The sequence below is a fragment of the Bufo bufo genome, chromosome 5 (genome assembly GCF_905171765.1).
Source record: "Bufo bufo chromosome 5, aBufBuf1.1, whole genome shotgun sequence".
NCBI lineage: Eukaryota > Metazoa > Chordata > Amphibia > Anura > Bufonidae > Bufo > Bufo bufo.
In genome coordinates this window covers 299,494,872-299,504,523 of record NC_053393.1, presented here as the reverse complement: position 1 = coordinate 299,504,523, position 9,652 = coordinate 299,494,872, and the positions used below count along the sequence as shown (strand labels likewise).

General features: G+C 42.6%; 1 pseudogene; it reads right to left on the bottom strand.

Moving 5' to 3' along the window:
- Window positions 1–345: 345 nt before the first annotated feature.
- Window positions 346–526, bottom strand: LOC121002953 (annotated as a pseudogene).
- Window positions 527–9,652: the final 9,126 nt, after the last annotated feature.

Here is a 9,652-nt window from a genome sequence, read left to right as displayed (position 1 = left end):
GGCGCACACACAGTGCCCCAAATTGGAAGTAAGAGGACCGACCAAGCATCTTTTTTTATCTCCCGGTTCCTAAAATCTATTCCATACACCGGCCCCTGATAGGGGACGTAACAGGGATTAAACTGATAGGAATAGTACTACTTAACACACAGCTCATATCTGGTGGCAAATTACATTGCACGGCGCACGCGCAGTGCCCCAAATTGGAAGTAGGAGGACCAACCAAGCATCTTTTTCCATCTCCCGGTTCCTAAAATCTATTCCATACACGTCCCCTGATAGGGGACGTAACAGGGATTAAACTGATAGGAATAGTACTACTTAACACACCACTCATATCTGGTGGCACAGTACATTGCAAGGCGTACGCGCAGTGCCCCAAATTGGAAGTAAGAGGACCGACCAAGCATCTTTTTCCATCTCCCGGTTCCTAAAATCTATTCCATACACCGGCCCCTGATAGGGGACAAAACAGAGATTAAACTGTTAAGAACAGATTTTTTTTTTAATAAAAAAAAAAAAAGAGGACAGCCTCTGCGGAGCTGGGTATTTTTTGGGCGCATTACTGAACGCTCATGCACAATGGCTGTAGGCTCATGCATCCTTTTGCGGAGGTGACAAACCTGGTCAGTCTAACCCAAGGCAACATCATCGACCTCATCCCATATGTTTTTTTTCTGGAATGTGCCCTGCGAAGAGTGCTGAATCAGGGCGTAGATGAGCATGAAGAGGAAGAGTTGTGGTCACCATCACCACCAGATGCAGCCTTGTCGTCGTCGATTGCTGGACCTGCAGCAACGCAGAGAGAGGAGTCTGAAGAAGAGGAGGCAGAGGAGGAAGGTGGCTTTGAGGAGGTGGAAGACCAACCACAGCAGGCGTTCCAGGGGGCTTGTTGTCACCTTTCGGGGAGCCTTGGTGTTGTACGTGGCTGGGTGGAGGAAGAGACCTTCAATGACGTCAGTGAGGACAAGGAACGGGACATGGCTAGCTTGGTATCCAACCTTGTGCAAATGGGGAGTTTGCGGTTGTGCAAATGGACTGTTTGCGGTGCGTTAAACAGGGAGTTTGGTCTGTCACTGTGAAGCGGGCGTAACCCTTACACTACCTGATCGATACAACATCATACCTGATGTTTTAAAGCACGTCATTCCAAACAATTTAGGAATGTTAAGTGATTTATGCCCTTTATGGAATAAAACCCGACTCTGCGTCAACTACGTAATTTTCCATGGGAGTTTTGCCATGGATCCCCCTCCGGCATGCCACAGTCCAGGTGTTAGTCCCCTTCTAACAACTTTTCCATCACTATTGTGGCCAGAAAGAATCCCTGTGGGTTTTAAAATTCGCCTGCCTATTGAAGTCTATGGTGGCTCGCCCGGTTCGCCTGTTCGCGAAGATTTGCGAAAATTTGCGTTCACCATTCGCAAACGGAAAATTTTATGTTTGCATACTAAAAATATCTGTGACATCCAGTGCACTTTTTCCGTAGATGGTGTCCGCTGCGTACAGTTACATAACCTGCGCTACATCTCCTGTATAACGTTTGCACAGCCTAAAAATATCTATAACATCCAGTGTACTTTTTCCATAGACGGTGTCAGCTGCGGAGAGTTACATTACATGCGCTACATCTGTATAACATTTGCGCATACTAAAAATATCTGTGACATCCAGTTTACTTTTTCCGTAGATGGTGTCCGCTGCGGACAATTACATAAACTGTGCTACATCTCGTGTATAACGTTTCAGCAGCCTAAAAATATCTGTTACATCCAGTAAACTTTTTCCATAGATGGTGTCCGCTGCGGACAGTGACAATACCTGCCCTACATCTCCTGTATAAAGTTTGCGCATCCTAAAAATATCTGTGACATCCAGTGTACTTTTTCCGTAGATGCTGTAGACAGTGACATTACCTGTGCTACATCTCCTGTGTAACGTTTGTGCATACTAAAAATATCTGTGACATCCAGTGCACTTTTTCGATAGACGCTGAGGACAGTGACATTATCTGCGCTACACCTCCTGTTTAATATGTGTGCATACTAAAAATATCTGCGACATCCAGTGTACTTTTTCCTTAGATGGTGTCCACTGCGGACAGTTACATCACCTGCGCTGCATCTCCTGTATAACGTTTGAGCAGCCTAAAAATATCAGTGACATCCAGTGTACTATTTCCGTAGACGGTGTATGCTGCGGACATTTACAGCACCTGCGCTACATATACTGTATAACGTGTGTGCATACTAAAAATATCTGAGACATCCAGTGTACTTTTTCCGTAGACGCTGCGGACAGCGACATTATCTGCTCTACATCTCCTGTTTAACGTGTGCGCATACAAAAAATATCTCTGACATCCAGTGTACTTTTTTCGTAGACGCTGTGGACAGTGACATTATCTGCGCTACATCTCCTGTATAACGTTTGCACATCCTTAAAATATCTCTGAAATTTAGTGTAGATTTTCAGTAGATGCTGCGGACAGCGACATTATCTGCGCTACATCCCCTGTTTAACGTGTGCGCATACTAAAAATATCTGTGACATCCAGTGTACTTTTTCCATCGACTGTGTCTGCTACGGACAGTTTGGCATCCTAAAGTGTCTGCTGCGGTGTCCGCTGCGGAGAGTTACATTATCTGCGCTTCATGTCCTGTATAAGGTTTGTGCATCCTAAAAATATCTGTGACATCCAGTGTACAGTCGTGGCCAAAAGTTTTGAGAATGACACAAATATTAGTTTTCACAAAGTTTGCTGCTAAACTGCTTTTAGATCTTTGTTTCAGTTGTTTCTGTGATGTAGTGAAATATAATTACACGCACTTCATACGTTTCAAAGGCTTTTATCGACAATTACATGACATTTATGCAAAGAGTCAGTATTTGCAGTGTTGGCCCTTCTTTTTCAGGACCTCTGCAATTCGACTGGGCATGCTCTCAATCAACTTCTGGGCCAATTCCTGACTGATAGCAACCCATTCTTTCATAATCACTTCTTGAAGTTTGTCAGAATTAGTGGGTTTTTGTTTGTCCACCCGCCTCTTGAGGATTGGCCACAAGTTCTCAATGGGATTAAAATCTGGGGAGTTTCCAGGCCATGTACCCAAAATGTCAACGTTTTGGTCCCCGAGCCACTTAGTTATCACTTTTGCCTTATGGCATGGTGCTCCATCGTGCTGGAAAATGCATTGTTATTCACCAAACTGTTGTTGGATTGTTGGAAGAAGTTGCTGTTGGAGGTTGTTTTGGTACCATTCTTTATTCATGGCTGTGTTTTTGGGCAAAATTGTGAGTGAGCCCACTCCCTTGGACGAGAAGCAACCCCACACATGAATGGTCTCAGGATGCTTTACTGTTGGCATGACACAGGACTGATGGTAACACTCACCTTTTCTTCTCCGGACAAGCCTTTTTCCAGATGCCCCAAACAATCGGAAAGAGGCTTCATCGGAGAATATGACTTTGCCGCAGTCCTCAGCAGTCCATTCACCAAACTTTCTGCAGAAGATCAATCTGTCCCTGATGTTTTTTTTTGGAGAGAAGTGGCTTCTTTGTGGCCCTTCTTGACACCAGGCCATCTTCCAAAAGTCTTCGCCTCACTGTGCGTGCAGATGCGCTCACACCTGCCTGCTGCCATTCCTGAGCAAGCTCTGCACTGGTGGCACTCCGATCCCGCAGCTGAATCCTCTTTAGGAGACGATCCTAGCGCTTGCTGGACTTTCTTGGACGCCCTGAAGCCTTCTTAACAAGAATTTAACCTCTTTCCTTGAAGTTCTTGATGATCCTATAAATTGTTGATTGAGGTGCAATCTTAGTAGCCACAATATCCTTGCCTGTGAAGCCATTTTTATGCCACGCAATGATGGCTGCACGCGTTTCTTTGCAGGTCACCATGGTTAACAATGGAAGAACAATGGTTTCAAGCATCACCCTCCTTTTAACATGTCAAGTCTGCCATTTTAACCCAATCAGCCTGATATAATGATCTCCAGCCTTGTGCTCATCAACATTCTCACCTGAGTTAACAAGACGATTACTGAAATGATCTCAGCAGGTCCTTTAATGACAGCAATGAAATGCAGTGGAAAGTTTTTTTTTGGGATTAAGTTAATTTTTATGGCAAAGAAGGACTATGCAATTCATCTGATCACTCTTCATAACATTCTGGAGTATATGCAAATTGCTATTATAAAAACTTAAGCAGCAACTTTTCCAATTTCCAATATTTATGTAATTCTCAAAACTTTTGGCCACGACTGTACTTTTTCCGTAGACGCTGCGGACAGCTACATTATCTGTGCTACATCTCCTGTGTAACATGTGTGCAGCCTAAAAATATCTGTGACATCAAGTGTACTTTTTCCTTAGACGCTGCGGACAGTTACATTACCTGCGCTACATGTCCTGTATAAGGTTTTTGCATCCTAAAAATATCTGTGACATCAAGTGTACTTTTTCCGTAGACGCTGTGGACAGCTACATTATCTGCGCTACATCTTCTGTGTAACGTGTGTGTTGCCTAAAAATATCTGTGACAATTAGTGTACTTTTTCCTTAGACGCTGCGGACAGCGACATTATCTGCTCTACATCTCCTGTGTAAAGTGTGTGCAGCCCAAAAATATCTGTGACATCCTGTGTATTTTTTCCATAGATGGTGTCCGCTGCGGATAGTTACATCACCTGTGCTATATCTCCTGTATAACGTTTGCGCATCCTAAAAATATTTGTGACATCCAGTGCACGTTCTCCATAGACGCTGCGGACAGCGACATTATCTATGCTACATCTGTTTAACGTGTGCGCATACAAAAAATATCTGTGACATCCAGTGTACTTTTTCCGTAGACGCTGCGTACAGCGACATTATCTGCTCTACATCTCCTGTATAACGTGTGTGCAGCCTAAAAATATCTGTGACATCCAGTGTACTTTTTCCATAGATGGTGTCCGCAGCGGACAGTTACATCACCTACGCTATATCTCCTGTATAACGTTTGCACATCATAAAATTATTTGTGACATCCAGTGCACTTTTTCGATAGGCGCTGCAGACAGCGACTTTTTCTGCGCTACATCTCCTGTTTAACGTGTGCGCATCCAAAAAATATCTGTGACATCCAGTGCACTTTCTCCGCAGACGCTGTGGACAGTGACATTTTCTGCGCTACATATGTTTAACGTGTGTGCATACTAAAAATATCTGTGAGATCCAGTGTACTTTTTCCGTAGACGCTGCAGACAGTTACATTATCTGCGCTACATCTCCTGTTTAACGTGTGCGCATACTAAAAATATCTCTGACATCCAGTGTACTTTTTTCGTAGACGCTGTGGACAGAGACATTATCTGCGCTACATCTCCTGTATAACGTTTGCACAGCCTAAAAATATCTGTGACATCCAGTGTACATTTTCCATAGACGCTGCAGACAGTGACAATACCTGCGCTACATATCCTGTATAACGTTTAAACATCCTAAAATATCTGTGACATCCACTGTACTTTTTCTGTAGACGCTGTGGACAGGGACATTACTTGCTCTACATCTACTGTATAATGTTTGCGCATCCTTAAAATATCTCTGAAATTTAGTGTACTTTTTCCATAGACGCTGCAGACAGCGACATTATCTGTGCTACATATCCTGTATAACGTGTGTGCAGAAAGAAAATATCTGTGACATCCAGTGTACTTTTTCCATAGATGGTGTCCGCTGCGGACAGTTACTTTACCTGCTCTAAATCTCCTGTATAATGTTTGCGCATCCTAAAAATATCTGTGATATCCAGTGTAATTTTTCCGTAGACGCTGTGGACAGTGACAATACCTGCGCTACATGTCCTGTATAATATTTGCGCATCCTTAAAATATCTCTGACAATTAGTGTACTTTTTACTTAGACGCTGCGGACAGCGACATTATCTGCTCTACATCTCCTGTGTAACGTGTGTGCAGCCTAAAAATATCTGTGACATCCAGTCTACTTTTTCCATAGATGGTGTCCGCTGCGGAGAGTTACATCACCTGCGCTATATTTCCTGTAAAACGTTTGCACATCCTAAAACTATTTGTGACATCCAGTGCACTTTCTCCGTAGACGCTGCGGACAGCAGCATTATCTACACTACATCTGTTTAACGTGTGCGCATACTAAAAATATCTGTAACATCCAGTGCACTTTTTTCGTAGACGCTGCGGACAGCGACATTATCTGCTCTACATCTCCTGTTTAACGTGTGCGCATACTAAAAATATCTCTGACATCCAGTGTACTTTTTTTGTAGACGCTGTGGACAGAGACATTATTTCTAAAAATATCTGTGACATCCATTGTACATTTTCTGTAGACACTGCGGACAGTGACATTACCTGCGCTACATATCCTGTATAATGTTTGCACATCCTTAAAATATCTCTGAAATTTAGTGTATATTTTCAGTAGACGCTGCGGACAGTGACATTATCTGCGCTACATCTCCTATTTAACGTGTGCGCAGCCTAAAAATATCTGTGACATTCAGTATACTTTTTCCATTGACTGTTTCTGCTGCGAACATTTTGACATCCTAAAGTGTCTGCTGCGGTGTCCGCTGCGGACAGTTACATTACCTGCGCTACATGTCCTGTGTAAGGTTTGTGCATCCTAAAAATATCTGTGACATCCAGTGTACTTTTTCTGTAGATGCTGCGGACAGAGACATTATCTGCGCTACATCTCCTGTATAACGTTTGCGCAGCCTAAAAATATCTGTGACATCCAGTGTACATTTTCCGTAGACGCTGCAGACAGTGACAATACCTGCGCTACATATCCTGTATAACGTTTAAACATCCTAAAATATCTGTGACATCCAGTGTACTTTTTCCGTAGACGCTGTGGACAGGGACATTACCTGCTCTACATCTACTGTATAATGTTTGCGCATCCTTAAAATATCTCTGAAATTTAGTGTACTTTTTCCATAGACGCTGCAGACAGCGTCATTATCTGTGCTACATCTCCTGTATAACGTGTGTGCAGAAAGAAAATATCTGTGACATCCAGTGTACTTTTTCCATAGATGGTGTCCGCTGCGGACAGTTACTTTACCTGCTCTACATCTCCTGTATAATGTTTGCACATCCTAAAAATATCTGTGATATCCAGTGTAATTTTTCCGTAGACGTTGTGGACAGTGACAATACCTGTGCTACATGTCCTGTATAATATTTGCGCATCCTTAAAATATCTCTGACAATTAGTGTACTTTTTATTTAGACGCTGCGGACAGCGACATTATCTGCGCTACATCTCCTATTTAACGTGTGCGCATACTAAAAATATCTGTGACATTCAGTATACTTTTTCCATCGACTGTTTCTGCTGCGAACATTTTGACATCCTAAAGTGTCTGCTGCGGTGTCCGCTGCAGAGAGTTACATTACCTGCGCTACATGTCCTGTGTAAGGTTTGTGCATCCTAAAAATATCTGTGACATCCAGTGTACTTTTTCTGTAGATGCTGCGGACAGAGACATTATCTGCGCTACATCTCCTGTATAACGTTTGCGCAGCCTAAAAATATCTGTGACATTCAGTGTACATTTTCCGTAGACGCTGCAGACAGTGACAATACCTGCGCTACATATCCTGTATAACGTTTAAACATCCTAAAATATCTGTGACATCCAGTGTACTTTTTCCGTAGACGCTGTGGACAGGGACATTACTTGCTCTACATCTACTGTATAATGTTTGCGCATCCTTAAAATATCTCTGAAATTTAGTGTACTTTTTCCATAGACGCTGCAGACAGCGTCATTATCTGTGCTACATCTCCTGTATAACGTGTGTGCAGAAAGAAAATATCTGTGACATCCAGTGTACTTTTTCCATAGATGGTGTCCGCTGCGGACAGTTACTTTACCTGCTCTACATCTCCTGTATAATGTTTGCACATCCTAAAAATATCTGTGATATCCAGTGTAATTTTTCCGTAGACGCTGTGGACAGTGACAATACCTGTGCTACATGTCCTGTATAATATTTGCGCATCCTTAAAATATCTCTGACAATTAGTGTACTTTTTATTTAGACGCTGCGGACAGCGACATTATCTGCGCTACATCTCCTATTTAACGTGTGCGCATACTAAAAATATCTGTGACATTCAGTATACTTTTTCCATCGACTGTTTCTGCTGCGAACATTTTGACATCCTAAAGTGTCTGCTGCGGTGTCCGCTGCAGAGAGTTACATTACCTGCGCTACATGTCCTGTGTAAGGTTTGTGCATCCTAAAAATATCTGTGACATCCAGTGTACTTTTTCTGTAGATGCTGCGGACAGAGACATTATCTGCGCTACATCTCCTGTATAACGTTTGCGCAGCCTAAAAATATCTGTGACATTCAGTGTACATTTTCCGTAGACGCTGCAGACAGTGACAATACCTGCGCTACATATCCTGTATAACGTTTAAACATCCTAAAATATCTGTGACATCCAGTGTACTTTTTCCGTAGACGCTGTGGACAGGGACATTACCTGCTCTACATCTACTGTATAATGTTTGCGCATCCTTAAAATATCTCTGAAATTTAGTGTACTTTTTCCATAGACGCTGCAGACAGCGTCATTATCTGTGCTACATCTCCTGTATAACGTGTGTGCAGAAAGAAAATATCTGTGACATCCAGTGTACTTTTTCCATAGATGGTGTCCGCTGCGGACAGTTACTTTACCTGCTCTACATCTCCTGTATAATGTTTGCACATCCTAAAAATATCTGTGATATCCAGTGTAATTTTTCCGTAGACGCTGTGGACAGTGACAATACCTGTGCTACATGTCCTGTATAATATTTGCGCATCCTTAAAATATCTCTGACAATTAGTGTACTTTTTATTTAGACGCTGCGGACAGCGACATTATCTGCGCTACATCTCCTATTTAACGTGTGCGCATACTAAAAATATCTGTGACATTCAGTATACTTTTTCCATCGACTGTTTCTGCTGCGAACATTTTGACATCCTAAAGTGTCTGCTGCGGTGTCCGCTGCAGAGAGTTACATTACCTGCGCTACATGTCCTGTGTAAGGTTTGTGCATCCTAAAAATATCTGTGACATCCAGTGTACTTTTTCTGTAGATGCTGCGGACAGAGACATTATCTGCGCTACATCTCCTGTATAACGTTTGCGCAGCCTAAAAATATCTGTGACATTCAGTGTACATTTTCCGTAGACGCTGCAGACAGTGACAATACCTGCGCTACATATCCTGTATAACGTTTAAACATCCTAAAATATCTGTGACATCCAGTGTACTTTTTCCGTAGACGCTGTGGACAGGGACATTACCTGCTCTACATCTACTGTATAATGTTTGCGCATCCTTAAAATATCTCTGAAATTTAGTGTACTTTTTCCATAGACGCTGCAGACAGCGTCATTATCTGTGCTACATCTCCTGTATAACGTGTGTGCAGAAAGAAAATATCTGTGACATCCAGTGTACTTTTTCCATAGATGGTGTCCGCTGCGGACAGTTACTTTACCTGCTCTACATCTCCTGTATAATGTTTGCACATCCTAAAAATATCTGTGATATCCAGTGTAATTTTTCCGTAGACGCTGTGGACAGTGACAATACCTGTGCTACAT